Raw genomic sequence first — 15,785 nt, forward strand, 5'->3', positions numbered from 1 at the left:
CAACACCTGTGGACAACACTCAGCATGCATGTGCATTTTATTTTTAGGATGCTAGACATATTGCATACATCTTGTTTTGTGTGAAGCCTTTACAAGTGAAGGATACTGAATGGTGCGCTCTCAGTTGTGAATCAAACTTTCTATCGAAATTCTCTAAAGTATGGAGTGTGCTCAATCTAAGTCGTAAAGCTGTTGAGGATGTTCGTGTACTACATGATCTTGTCCAATATAGACAATGACTTAGAAAATTCTTGAGCAATAAGGCGAAAAATAGAAAGAGGAGAAGAATTAAAAAAATGGAACAAAAACATTGTTTAGAAGAAAATGGAAAAAGCTACCTAGAGGAGTCCAATGAAGACCGTTCTTCTAGTGTGGGAGCTACCACTTCTAAGTCAAAATCCAGATGGAAAAAGCTACCTAGAGGAGTCCCATGAAGACCGTTCCTCTAGAGTGGGAGTTACCATGTCTGAAATAAAAATGTTTAAGAAAGTTTGAGTCCAACTTGTGAGTGTTGCCAAGAGGTGTTGCCAACACCTAACTACAGACTGATCACAGTTTGATCACATGCGTGTACATTTCATTTTTGATCATATTTTAGGAATAAATTTTAAGATTTTCATATTGCTGTTATGTAAATTCATCATGTCCAGTGGGCTATCAGTTCTTGACTAATGAAATACGAAGAAAAACCCCAACCAACCCAATCTTGAAATACATTGTTATCTAACGGTTAGTGGGGTTAATTCGATGTGGCGTTTCATTCTGCCTGATTTTTTTAATGATTACACTGGCTCGGAAAGTTACCGTTGGATGAGAGTAAACTTTGATTTGGAAAGAGGCTGCAGTTACGGGTCGAGAGAATGTTACCGTTGGAGGGGTATGCTTAATACTTAGGAATGGATGATGCACAACTTTACTGTCTGTGATTTTCTCGCACATTATAAAAATATTGTCCTGCTCTCACTATTCATTTGTTGCGAAAAATTATCTCTGTCTTCGGATTTTCTTGTGTCCCTTCGATCCACACTATTTCTTGTGTTCTTTATTCTACAGATGGCTGGCTTCGATCGTCACGACATCAAAAATGAAATGGCTGCGAGGTTGGGGGAAAAATCACCTGACCCAACACCCTCAGCCGAAACCAATGTGGAAGGGATGGCAATGGTCAGTGTACCAGAAGAACCAGTGCCGCTGGAAATTATTGCTCTTGGTGAACCCGGGAATGCAATCGACATTGAAAATCCACCAGATTTTGAGGCCGTGAATAGAGCTTTTCCCCCTTTCCCTATGCGTCGTACGTCAAAGAGACAAGCAGGGTTCGACCCTGACTTTGTCCCTACAAAGAAACCAAGGGCATCTACCGTCCCATTCATTCTGGACCCTGACTTCTCATCAGGAGACGAATCCAATGATGAGGACTTTGAATTGGTGGCTCGCCCGAAACCAACTGCTGCAGCAACGGAAAGTGGCTCGTCTTCTGGTGTCCAAAAGCAACACCCAGTCATGGACAGTCAAGATGATTCTGAAGAAAGGGTTCTTGATGAGGCTGAAAACGATGAGCAATCACTGGCCGAGTTTCTTGCACAGCTTAAAGAAGATAAGGCAGCCAAGAAACAAATGGCTCAGGAGGAAGAACCTGATTCAGAAATGATGAAGGAATTTGAACAAAACCGGCCTGGCGCTTCTGACGACTCATCCTCATCGTCTGTATCTGACTTTGAATCAGAGGAACAAGGTGATGATGCATCTGAGGACACTGACTCTGAAGCTAACGAGTCCTCTGAGAATGCTGCTGCTGCACCCTGTGTTGAGGAGGATGTTGACAACACCTCCCACAACACTGACTCTGCTGAATATGATCTCAGTAAGTCCTTCTCTCCGAAGTTTTACTCAGAAGAGGCCTTGGCATTGTGGCCCATATTTATTCATCGAGAGTTGATTGAAGAAAAAAACATTGACTTTGATACGTATGGAAAGCAAAATCTGATTGAATTTTTGAAGAGCCGAAGGCTGCTCTCAACTGTCACCGCAGTCATGCCCTACTGTCGTGGAGTGGTATTGGAGTTTTATTGCAATCTTTTGAGGAGTGTGGCCGATGAGGACTCGGTGAAATACGGCAGAGTGTTTGTTCGGGATCGAATTTACAATTTCTCACCGACTGTGATAAATGTATTTTATGACACCCCAGATATTGAAGAGGCTGCAGAGGATTTAGACATTCATGTTGTTACCACTGTGCTTACTGGAGGAGTGGTACAAATTTTCCCTGATCATCCCAAGAAATTGAGTGCTGCCAATCTCACCTCCTTCTTTTTTGTCCTACACAAAACCGCTATTTGGAACTGGACACCGTCGACCAACACCACAACAGTGACTCGATCACAGGCCATGATGCTATTTGCTATTGGAACCGGGCGGGCTTTTAACTTTGGGAAGCTGGTTTTCCAGAATGCATTGCAATACGCTCAAGGAGACTTCAAGAAAACCAAGCTCCCTTACCCTTCGCTCATCTATGGAATCCTGGAATCTCAAGGTTTCATTCCGGATATTGATGAAGAGCTCTGCCCTGTTGGCGATTCCCTGAAGATTTCACCAGCTTACTTCAAAGGCAACAGAAAAATCGATCTGCCTTGGCTAGGTTCGAGTGCTGCTGCAGATGTTGGCCACACTGGTGAAACAACATCTGACCCTCTGCCTGACATTTCTAATCTGCCCCCGACACCGCCTGCTGGCTATGTTACATTGTCCATCTCCTACATTCGTGCTCAAATCGCCTATGGTCGACAACAGATTGTTAATGCGAAGGCGACCATCGAGCATTATGAAAATCAAGTGGCTGATTATGAGCTTCTGCTAGCTGCGAGTATCCATTCTGGACAAAAAGGGGGAGTAGACACTGCTGGAACCAGTGGGACAAAAATGGCTGATGAAGATGATGACGCGGACAGGAGTGAAGGAAACTGACTGATGTTTTGTGGTTGTTGGACTGACTCTAATTCTGACTACTTTGGTGCTTTAACTGCTTCTGTTCTGTTCTTAGTCTTTCCTTGTTATTGAACTAATCGATGTTATAATCTGAGTGTTACAACATCTAACCTACAACATCTAACTTGCAAATTTTTACTGGGTTTGTTTTTCAGGGGGAGTCAACAACTGGTTGACTAATCCAGGGGGAGTTACCATTTTACTAAGTTTTGTTCAGAAAGGCAAAAAAGGGGAGATTGAAAGGAATTTTATTCCTTGAAATATTTCCTTCTTTTAATACTTACCTTGTTTAAAAAGATCTTTGCTGTTTTGCCTTTCTAGAAATATTATATGATCTCCTATAAAATTTAATATAGTCATCGATAATATAGAAAAGATATGATATGATCTTTAAGATATGTTATCCTTAATTTAAAAAGAGTTTGTTTCCTTATAAAATTGGTTTTCCATATTTTATAGGACTGAGAAGACAAGTTAGTATAAATAGGAGAGGAAGATACAGAACTAGGTGACGGGAAGAGACGATTTGCAGAGACGTTTACCGAAGCATAGCAATCTCGTGATTGATAACTTGTTGCTGTGAAGTGCTGCCAACATCTGAAGACAACACCTAATTACGGTTGTGATTGGTGTGTTGAGTCTCGAAGAGTTTTCACTTCTCGGTTGATGCATCCGACATAGTTTGGTTATACAGTTTGTTAGAGGTGTAAGATGCAATTTGTTACTCGCCTTTATAAGGGAGTTGCTTGATTCTTTCACCAGTATTGGTTTTTTTTTGTAAACTTACAAGTTTTTCTAGTGAATTATTTTGCCCTGAGGCACCGCACAAGTATTTGATACTTGTGCATAATTAACTATCTCGTCTCCTGTTTTGTTATTATTTCAATTCCGTGTTGATGTGTTAAATATATAGTTTCCGCTGCATGTTGTAGTGAGTGTTACAACACCTACGTACAACACCTACTTTCTTACTCACACAACACTCACCCTCATCACACTCACACTGTGGGAACAGAACTTTCAAGATCCTCCAAATAACGCTCTCCCACATCTTCCAAGCACTTAGAGTGATCAATTGGTTTAAGAAACCCCTCTGCCACCCACAATTTGATTAGCTTAGAAACATCAATATGAGAATCTTCTGGAAATGCCGCAATGTAGAGAAAACATGGCTTTAGTCGAAGAGGTAACCGATCATAACTCAAACATAGAATCTTTGAGCATTGCATCTCAATTGTGGATTCCTTTGAACTTATATTTTCCGAAATATTTTCCCACAATTCTTCTTTTGTCATGTTTCCAGGAGACTGGAATAATCCGGCAACCACCACGATGGTAAGAGGAAGTCCCCCACAATTTCTTGCAATCTTCTTCCCAATTCCTACCAACTGAGGAGGACAAGATCCTTGTCCAAGATCCTTTTTTGAAGTAGTTCCCAACTTTGATCTTCATTCAAAAACTTCATTTGGTGGATCAGAGTACTAGAATATCCTGCATAAACAGCAATATCTGATAGCCTCGTAGTTAGCGAAATTCGACTTCCATTGTCATCATTTGGAAAGATCTTCTTCAAATCATCCCAATCCTTGGTAGTCCATATATCATCAATCACAATGAGATATCGCCTACCTGTGAGATACTGGTAAACTATTTTTTCCAATTGGGCAGTGCTCACATCACCTCTTCCCATATAAAATCAACCCTTTCAAACGCCATGTTTAAATCTTGATCCAATGCCATCTTCTCCGACGGACTCCATTCATCGATATTCGCTGATATCGAACACATATACGAATCAATGAAATCTTGAGCTTCATATGCAGCTCTTCTGATTTCATCTCCCACAACGCTATACTTGTCGGAATAATCCTCAAGGAAATTGAGGATGAAACAAACCTTCTCGTGGAGGGAAACAATTTTCCCTTTGTGAAGATCAGGATCGATGTACTTTTCAAGATTCAGAATCTGGTGTAGTGATCGAGTAAGGGAAAGAAGCGCGGCGTAAACAGCCATGGGAAGACAAAGTTGGAGGGCTTACGAGTTACAAATGAGAGAGACGTAGTCATGTATTTGTATCGCTTAATTAACTCACTTAAACTTATCATTTAGCATGTGGGGAACAACAAATGGTTAAAATGTTAATATTTAAATAATGTTATACTTAATTAATATTTTTTATGTGAGAACTGAGAACCAGTATTACATTAGATAAACGTCTGATCTAATGCAATAATCTGTTAACCATGTTTGACAGATCATGTATAACATGTTCATTTCAGAAAATATCGTTAGTCAAATACTCACTTAATACACTTACTGAAAATGTGGACATTATTGCTAAATGTACTTTATTAATCATTTGGGAGCAAGAGCTGGATAATGTGTTATTTATTTAAGAGTGGGTCTCATGTGAGACCGTCTCACGGATCTTAATCTGTGAGACGGACCAACCCTATCCATATTCACAATAAAAAATAATACTCTTAGCATAAAAAGTAATACCTTTCAATGGATAACCCAAATAAGAGATCCGTCTCACAAATATGACCCGTGAGACCATCTCACACAAGTTTTTGTCTTTATTTAAACAATATACTACTTGGTTTGATGTTGATTAGTTTATTAGCAAATATAAATAAGGATTTAAAACATAGTTGACTGACCTTATTTAATCAATCATTTTTATAGCATGTGGGAAATTAAACAGGTGTGGTATTTGACAAACCCTTTGTTTTAGTTAATCATTTAGGACGAGGAAATAACGGGTCGCATGGTATCAATATAATTCATCGTTATTCTAAGAAAAGATACTGATATTTTTACTGATTTAATTATTTATGTTAAGTGTGTGTGCGTGTGCGTGTGTGTATATATAATATATATATATACAATAGAATTAGATAAAACAATTTTTATGAAAAAGAGAAAATTGTATTTTCGGATTAGTATATTTGTATCTTCGTGATTTTGATTCTTTATATTGTGGATCCGATATTGACGTGACACTGACGTTTCCAGTGTCACATATCACTTTTGATGGAGAAAAAAACTAAAATTACAAAAATAAGAACATAAATGTTTAAAACTAAAATTTGGTAACACGGACGACTAAAATTGCAAATAATGATATATAATATTGGATATATTTGAAAACCAAAATTAAACTGCTTAATGATATTTCACATATCGTTTCCCTACTTCGTTCTCTAAACTTATCCAAGATCAACCATATATGTAATGCACATGGGCTGTTCCCGGTTGGACTGATGCAACACGGTTATCCCATTACCCATTACTCATAGAACTTCTCCAGCCCAGGCACTAGAGTTTTTGCCTTCCCCAGGATTAGAACCCAAGACCTCCTGGACTTATATAGATCTTGGCAGCAATCCTGGTACCAGTTGATCTAGTAGCTCAACTGGTTCCAGGATTGCTGCCAAGATCTATATAAGTCCAGGAGGTCTTGGGTTCTAATCCTGGAGAAGGCAAAAACTCCAGTGCCATCAGTCCAACCGGGAACAGCCCATGTGCATTACAAAAAAAGGAAAATTTTCTAAATAAATAATTAACTTGCCCAATTTATAAAATAAACATGTAAATAATTTTAACTTTAAAATAACAGCGGAAGTCAACATTGTATTTCAAACAACAATTTAAAAATAATCCAACATGTTAAAATCGAGTTTGAATGATAAATGATAAAAAGTGCATAAACTAAATCATGATGTCCTCGGGTCTACTACTGTTGTCCCAAGATCGCTCACTGGTCTCCGCCCGCGGTCTCGGCCTCATCAATATCTACAACAATCAAGTCTAGTGAGTCTAATGACTCAACATGTATATATCGTGAATAACAAGTAAATATATCATAAAATCGCATGCAACGTAAAAATAACGTATCGTAAAGCGTACGGTGAAAATCGTATCATGAATAATTATAACTACGTGCATATCTGAAAATCATACGTAAAAGCTTTGCTCAATAGAGCTCTGTCATAACATATTATAATTTTCTGGTAGAGATAATGTTTCTAAGCAAGTGGCCCATAACGTAGCGTAAGCGCATGATCAGACTAAACCACAGTATACTGGGCGGTAGAGATCAATCAAAGCCCTTGGACTGGATGTCCGTACCCATACATAATCATAAACCGGTCGTAAGTCACCGGGCGGAGAGGTCCTCGGTTGCGCCTACCGACTTCCAAACCCATAAGCATAAGGTGGCCACAAGACATATAGCATATATCTCAAAAATAAACATTTTGAATTTTATGCACGTAATATAATTATAATCTTATTTTTACCGGATGAGTTGGATCTCTCCCAGGCTCGCTGCGACTTAATTCTAATATGTGACACATGCAAATAATATTATCTTGACCTAAACTTGACAATAGTACCAAAACTTAACCATAAAACCAACAAAGAGACTATTAGGACCAACCACTTGATTTAAAATCATGGTATCATACTAACTCGAACCAACATTAAACCGACGTTTAACCACGATTAAAATACCCCAAACTTACTGAAAAATATGCATAAGAATTGCAAAACACGAAAATAGGTGAAAGGAATCCAAAAACATAAAACACTCTTTCGAGAGTCATTTTGGCACCTTTCACCGTAAATTCTCGTACGACCTCTAAACTCAACCAAATCACGAACGGTCAAAAACATGACCTTCCTAACTCATTGAGGTATTGTCCAGTCCAAGGCCATGGGCTAAAAGCCAACCAAGAACTCATACCAACCTCAGAAACCGAACTCAAGTCTGCTGTCAAAAAATAAAATACAGCAGCGGATATTGCGCGTGTGAGGGGAAAAATCCGAAATTTCATGACCATTGGCTTGAACCACCAACTAGAGACTCTTACCAACATCCTAAGGCATGGCTTGGACCATGGCTAAGGGCTAAAAGCCAGCCACAAACCGAGCCAACACATAGGACCATGCAACATGCTAGCCGAGAATGCATATTCTGTGCAGTGGTGTGTATATTGAATTGTTTTGCTGTCAATCTTCGTTCCAGTGGCTATATAATTAACCTTGGCTCGATCTTGACATTATGAAGTGTGGTATGAACCATGGTTATGAGCTACAAGCCAACCACAATCCATACAACACCCAAAAACCGAAACCATACTCACACAAATCAGAAACTAAAAGAGATCAAGTGATGCTTGTGTTGCTGTTTTAAAATATGATGGAACCATGAACCAGGATTTGAAAGGATACCTTGGTCACGTCCTAGACATGATAAATGAGGGTTCTAACCATGGCTATAGTCCCTAGGACAGCCAATATTCGAACACACTCTATAACCACCCAAATGACCAAAACCGTGACTTATTTCTGCACCTAAGGGAAGTTGCTGTCATTTTCATTGTTTGTGCGTGTATGGATGTAAACCAATGGACCAATAAAACCCTAACACACTCTAAATCATGCCTAGAAGCAGCCTTGTGAGCCTGGAACCGAAACAACTCCTGAAACCAACAAAAATACAGCAGCCGTTAAGCATGAACATAAACCGAGAGGCCTGCACAGAATTTTTTGTTAAAAAGTTGCTGTCCATTTCGTGATGCTGCTTGATTCATGAACATATACTACTTAAAAATATCTAATATGACTTGATTGAAGAGCAAAGAAATAATATATACATGCCTGGAATTTGTTTTGAAGAAAAACAAATCAAAACGACAATACGACGCGACGGAACCGAGTTGGATATCTTGTCTTGTTCCTGCTGTGATTTTCACGATTTCTGCAGCTGGTTTCTTCTTGATATTTCGGTCATAGGGATGGGGGAAATGTTATGTAATGGAGGTGGTGGTTACAAGAAGTGTTAAATGGGTATTCAAGTGCATTTAGTTGAGAGTTACAAGTGATGAAATTGGATGGAATTTGAAACACATTTTTATTCCCATTTTTCTGCCGATCCTTGTTCTTATTCTTGCTGTATACCCACGTGGATTTGCTAGGAAATGAGTTGAGGAAGAATTATGTGCATTATAGTATTTGAATGTACTAATAACTAGTGAATTAAAGGTGATGAATTGTATTCATTTTAAAGGTTATTGAGGTGACTTGAATGAATTTACTATACTTTTGAATTGTCTTGACCAAATATTATTACTACTTCTTACATGGCATAATTTAAATCTTGCATTTTAAATTCTTAAGGTTTAATACACTCATTATATATATTTTTAGTGAATGACAAATTACTTTAGGATAGAATATTGCATGGCATGCTTGACTTAAAATTTAAGTATTTAAATGTTATGTTTCATTTTTTTTGAATATTTGATACCTAGATTAATTCATCCTTATTTGTTTACACATTTTAATTTAAGCTTTAATTAAATATTTACCTAAAGAACTTATTTACCAATTTAGCTCTAATTAATTTATAAAATCCCAAGGATATTCTTTTTCTTTAAATTAAATTATTCTTTGACTTAAATTAAATTTAGGAATATTTTCTTATTATTAATCTTATTATTAATCTTATCTCTAATCTCCAAACTCCGGTCCGGCCTCGCGTATTTATCCTGAAAAGATAAAACTAAACATCTACTTTTAAAATAAATAATCATGATTTAAAATTATTTAAAATGACTTAAAAACTTCATATATTTAATTAAAAATTCATTTTTAATTTAAATAGTAGCAATTATGCATGGCTTATACGTAGTCTGATTTTCGGGTCGTTACAATCTTCCCCCCTTAAATTGAATTTCGTTCCCGAAATTCGCTAATCCTCGATAATCCAAAAGTTTAGATTCTTAATTCTATTATCCCAACAATCCACACTACCGCTGCGCTACTCTGATAAAAATTAAGTCATAGGTTGTCCTTACGTTTCTTCAATCCTAATTAGATCGTCTACCAAAAATCTCATTTGCGAATCGCAACTTAAAACGACTTATGGTAACTTAGCTTTACTTTACTATGACCTCGAATTCTAACTTTTCTCATCGTTCCCAATATTAGAATTGGTGGTTCAAACTTATCATGCCTTACCTTCCTTATACTATACCCGTAATATTCAACGATCTATTACATTAGCATTTACGCAGTTCAACTTAAAGACTCTTAGCACCAAAGGTTACTGATCAACTTCCCTCCTCGGTGATACACTTAAAAGTTAAATCTTATCTCAGCTCCATAACAAAATTAGTCTAAGATCCTTGAATCGAATCTTTATCTTACAGCCCAAACTTATATAACTTAACTATTTACGAGTATACCCCAAATATAAAATTGTTGCAAATCTTAAACCTCAAATAACGTTAATCCATAAAACCCAATTATACAACATCGACCTTCTACCAATATTTTAAAGCCCTTCAAGTCTCAATTATATGCTTAAACCATTTTCTTTCCAATTACAATATAGTTGAGGCCTAAGACTCTGGACTTTACTCATTGAAACAAATATCGCATTCTTAAGTTTCATCAATGCTTAATTAAGTCTAGTGTATAAAACTTAATAAGTTATCTCATGTTAGCGATAAGCTTACTCTAATAATTCAACTTCGCTCATATCACCCATAGAGTTCTAAAATTCCCATATCAAGATTTCGGATTTCTTACTCAATTAAAATCTCAATGTTAGTTCATTGGTACTCTATGTTGAACGCCTCTAATTCTCTTGTTGTTTTTATTTCACCCAAAACTTATGTAAGAACACCTATCCTATAAATCTTGAAATTCAAGCTTATGCAACCCAAATAATATTAGATAGTATAACTCTAGCCCACATATCCGCTTAGTCCCAAATTTCTTAATGACTTTCAAAATTCCTCAAGATAAGGTGTCTAATTCAATTCTTACATGCGTCTATCGAGTAACCTAACCATCCATCATACTCAACTTTCCAGAAAAATCAAATTCCCCCAAAGGTATAATTCTAACTATTAAGATCCTAGTTAAAACTTACGACACATCAAACTTAAATTCTCAAAAAAATTCGCTAACTCAATGTTTACTCTTATAACTTAGCTAGCCGATAAATTTTTACGTTAACTTGTCGTCACTTTAAATTCTTAATTTGCCCCGACGTTACATCACCAACGCTTAAATTTTCAAGCCCAAGATTTATTCATCCTACAGTGTCCTTGATTGTCATTCCTTATAACATTATAATCCAGCTATTTCGAGGTTCTAATCATCTTTCCAAGCTTAAATTACCGAAAATTCTTATCATTTAAACCTTTCAATTTTCATCTCAAGATTTTTTTTTAAATCCCGAAAATTCTACAATTACCTATGAGTTCTCAGTATTCCCAATTTCATTTTATAGATTTTCTGTATCATAAGGTTCAATAGCCTTAAGTTTATTAAACCTAAAATTAATTCCCATAACACGTCTTACATTTCTATAAATACTCAAAATCCCAAGTGTTCCTCAAAAGTTCGCATTTATTCCTTAAAAATTTTGAAAATTGCAACCTGACCCTTACAGTTCTCCCAATTTACATTTCGGCCCTACAACTCTTCGAAATTTGCATCATTGTCCCCATAAAATGTTCCATCTTTACCTCATTAAACTTTTAGATTCTCGAACTCGAACTTTAATCCCCAAAATTTGGTAAATTCGAAAATAGTCCCTTAGAATTTTTTTTTCACTTAGGTCCTCAAATTATTAGTTATTACAATTAGGTCCCTAAAATTCTCAACTCATGCAATTCCATCCTTAAATGTAACTAGGTAGAGGATGTATCCTAAATAAATTCTCATAATTAATCTTACATTTCCGTAGATACTTAAAATGTAATGCACATGGGCTGTTCCCGATTGGGCTGTATCCCTCTCGGTTGTCCCATTACCCATTACTCATAGAACTTCTCCAGCCCAGGAATTGAAGCTTTTGCCTTCCCCAGGATTAGAACCCAAGACCTCCTGGACTTATATAGATCTTGGCAGCAATCCTGGTACCAGTTGAGCGTCTTGGGTTCTAATCCTGGGGAAGGCAAAAGCTCCAGTTCCTGGGCTGGAGAAGTTCTATGAGTAATGGGTAATGGGCCAACCGAGAGGGATACAGCCCAATCGGGAACAGCCCATGTGCATTACAAAAAAAAAAGGCGCCTTTTTTGTAATGCACATGGGCTGTTCCCGATTGGGCTGTATCCCTCTCGGTTGTCCCATTACCCATTACTCATAGAACTTCTCCAGCCCAGGAACTGGAGCTTTTGCCTTCCCCAGGATTAGAACCCAAGACCTCCTGGACTTATATAGATCTTGGCAGCAATCCCGGTACCAGTTGAGCTACTAGATCAACTGGTACCAGGATTGCTGCCAAGATCTATATAAGTCCAGGAGGTAGCTCAACTGGTACCAGGATTGCTGCCAAGATCTATATAAGTCCAGGAGGTCTTGGGTTCTAATCCTGGGGAAGGCAAAAGCTCCAGTTCCTGGGCTGGAGAAGTTCTATGAGTAATGGGTAATGGGACAACCGAGAGGGATACAGCCCAATCGGGAACAGCCCATGTGTATTACATAAAATCATCAAATTGTACATTTATAATCCTAAAGATTGTCGTAATATTTGAATCGCTATTGCTTATATGAAATCCTCAAAAATTTACTCGACTAGCAACCAAGAACCATCAATAATTTCTTAGAAATTCTATAAGTCTCAAAAGCATTCATAATTTTCAAGATTAACTTATGACCCATAAGGAGGACATCAGTACTACTGACCTAAAAAATTAATATAGTCAAATCATTTTCAACTTCTCCTAAAGCCCAATATTCGAATTCTTAGACATTTCCAATTTCAAACGTAACCAACATGCATAATTACATTATTTCTTTAAATTTAAATAAATACTGCATAATCAAAATCTGAACGTAAAATATTTCATGAAAACAAGCTGTTAAAATATTTCATACTTTAAACAAAGTGCGTAAACGTAAAACTTACATACCGAAGACGTGACTTCATGAGCTTCTCGAGAGCAGTAGTAGTACAACCCTTTACAAGATCATAGGCTCTGATACCAACTGTAGAGGCCCGTATTTCGTATTCATAATTTTGCGGAATTATTAAAAATTTTCTAAATAAATAATTAACTTGACCAATTTATAAAATAAACATGTAAATAATTTTAACTTTAAAATAACAGCGGAAGTCAACATTGTATTTCAAACAACAATTTAAAAATAATCCAACATGTTAAAATCGAGTTTGAATGATAACTGATAAAAGGTGCATAAACTAAATCATGATGTCCTCGGGTCTATGGTCTCCGCCCGCGGTCTCGGCCTCATCAATACCTACAACAATCAAGTCTAGTGAGTCTAATGACTCAACATGTATATATCGTGAATAACAAGTAAATATATCATAAAATCGCATGCAACGTAAAAATAACGTATCGTAAAGCGTACGGTGAAAATCGTATCATGAATAATTATAACTACGTGCATATCTGAAAATCATACGTAAAAGCTTTGCTCAATAGAGCTCTATCATAACATATTATAATTTTCTGGTAGAGATAATGTTTCTAAGCAAGTGGCCCATAACGTAGCGTAAGCGCATGATCAGACTAAACCACAGTATACTGGTCGGTAGAGATCAATCACAGCCCTTGGACTGGATGTCCATACCCATACATAATCATAAACCGGTCGTAAGTCACCGGGCAGAGAGGTCCTCGGTTGCGCCTACCGACTTCCAAACCCATAAGCATAAGGTGGCCACAAGACATATAGCATATATCTCAAAAATAAACATTTTGAATTTTATGCACGTAATATAATTATAACCTTATTTTTACCGGATGAGTTGGATCGCTCCCAGGCTCGCTGCGACTTAATTCTAATATGTGACACATGAAAATAATATTATCTTGACCTAAACTTGACAATAGTACCAAAACTTAACCATAAAACCAACAATGAGACTATTAGGACCAACCACTTGATTTAAAATCATGGTATCATACTAACTCGAACCAACATTAAACCTACGTTTAACCACGATTAAAATACCCCAAACTTACTGAAAAATATGCATAAGAATTGCAAAACACGAAAATAGGTGAAAGGAATCCAAAAACATAAAACACTCTTCCGAGAGTCATTTTGGCACCTTTCACCGTAAATTCTCGTACGACCTCTAAACTCAACCAAATCACGAACGGTCAAAAACATGACCTTCCTAACTCATTGAGGTATTGTCCAGTCCAAGGCCATGGGCTAAAAGCCAACCAAGAACTCATACCAACCTCAGAAACCGAACTCAAGTCTGCTGTCAAAAAATAAAATACAGCAGCGGCTATTGCGCGTGTGAGGGGAAAAATCCGAAATTTCATGACCATTGGCTTGAACCACCAACTAGAGACTCTTACCAACATCCTAAGGCATGGCTTGGACCATGGCTAAGGGCTAAAAGCCAGCCACAAACCGAGCCAACACATAGGACCATGCAACATGCTAGCCGAGAATGCATATTCCGTGCAGTGGTGTGTATATTGAATTGTTTTGCTGTCAATCTTCGTTCCAGTGGCTATATAATTAACCTTGGCTCGATCTTGACATTATGAAGTGTGGTATGAACCATGGTTATGAGCTACAAGCCAACCACAATCCATACAACACCAAAAAACCGAAACCATACTCACACAAATCGGAAACTAAAAGAGATCAAGTGATGCTTGTGTTGCTGTTTTAAAAATCTGATGGAACCATGAACCAGGATTTGAAAGGATACCTTGGTCACGTCCTAGACATGATAAATGAGGGTTCTAACCATGGCTATAGTCCCTAGGACAGCCAATATTCGAACACACTCTATAACCACCCAAATGACCAAAACCGTGACTTATTTCTGCACCTAAGGGAAGTTGCTGTCATTTTCTTTGTTTGTGCGTGTATGGATGTAAACCAATGGACCAATAAAACCCTAACACACTCTAAATCATGCCTAGAAGCAGCCTTGTGAGCCTGGAACCGAAACAACTCCTGAAACCAACAAAAATACAGCAGCCGTTAAGCATGAACATAAACCGAGAGGCCTGCACAAAATTTTTTGTTAAAAAGTTGATGTCCATTTCGTGATTCTGCTTGATTCATGAACATATACTACTTAAAAATATCTAATATGACTTGATTGAAGAGCAAAGAAATAATATATACATGCCTGGAATTTGTTTTGAAGAAAAACAAATCAAAACGACAATACGACGCGACGGAACCGAGTTGGATATCTTGTCTTGTTCCTGCTGTGATTTTCACGATTTCTGCAGCTGGTTTCTTCTTGATATTTCGGTCATAGGGATGGGGGAAATGTTATGTAATGGAGGTGGTGGTTACAAGAAGTGTTAAATGGGTATTCAAGTGCATTTAGTTGAGAGTTACAAGTGATGAAATTGGATGGAATTTGAAACACATTTTTATTCCCATTTTTCTGCCGATCCTTGTTCTTATTCTTGCTGTATACCCACGTGGATTTGCTAGGAAATGAGTTGAGGAAGAATTATGTGCATTATAGTATTTGAATGTACTAATAACTAGTGAATTAAAGGTGATGAATTGTATTCATTTTAAAGGTTATTGAGGTGACTTGAATGAATTTACTATACTTTTGAATTGTCTTGACCAAATATTATTACTACTTCTTACATGGCATAATTTAAATCTTGCATTTTAAATTCTTAAGGTTTAATACACTCATTATATATATTTTTAGTGAATGACAAATTACTTTAGGATAGAATATTGCATGGCATGCTTGACTTAAAATTTAAGTATTTAAATGTTATGTTTCATTTTTTTTGAATATT

This window comes from Primulina eburnea, chromosome 10 (genome assembly GCF_022965805.1).
Source record: "Primulina eburnea isolate SZY01 chromosome 10, ASM2296580v1, whole genome shotgun sequence".
Taxonomy (NCBI): domain Eukaryota; kingdom Viridiplantae; phylum Streptophyta; class Magnoliopsida; order Lamiales; family Gesneriaceae; genus Primulina; species Primulina eburnea.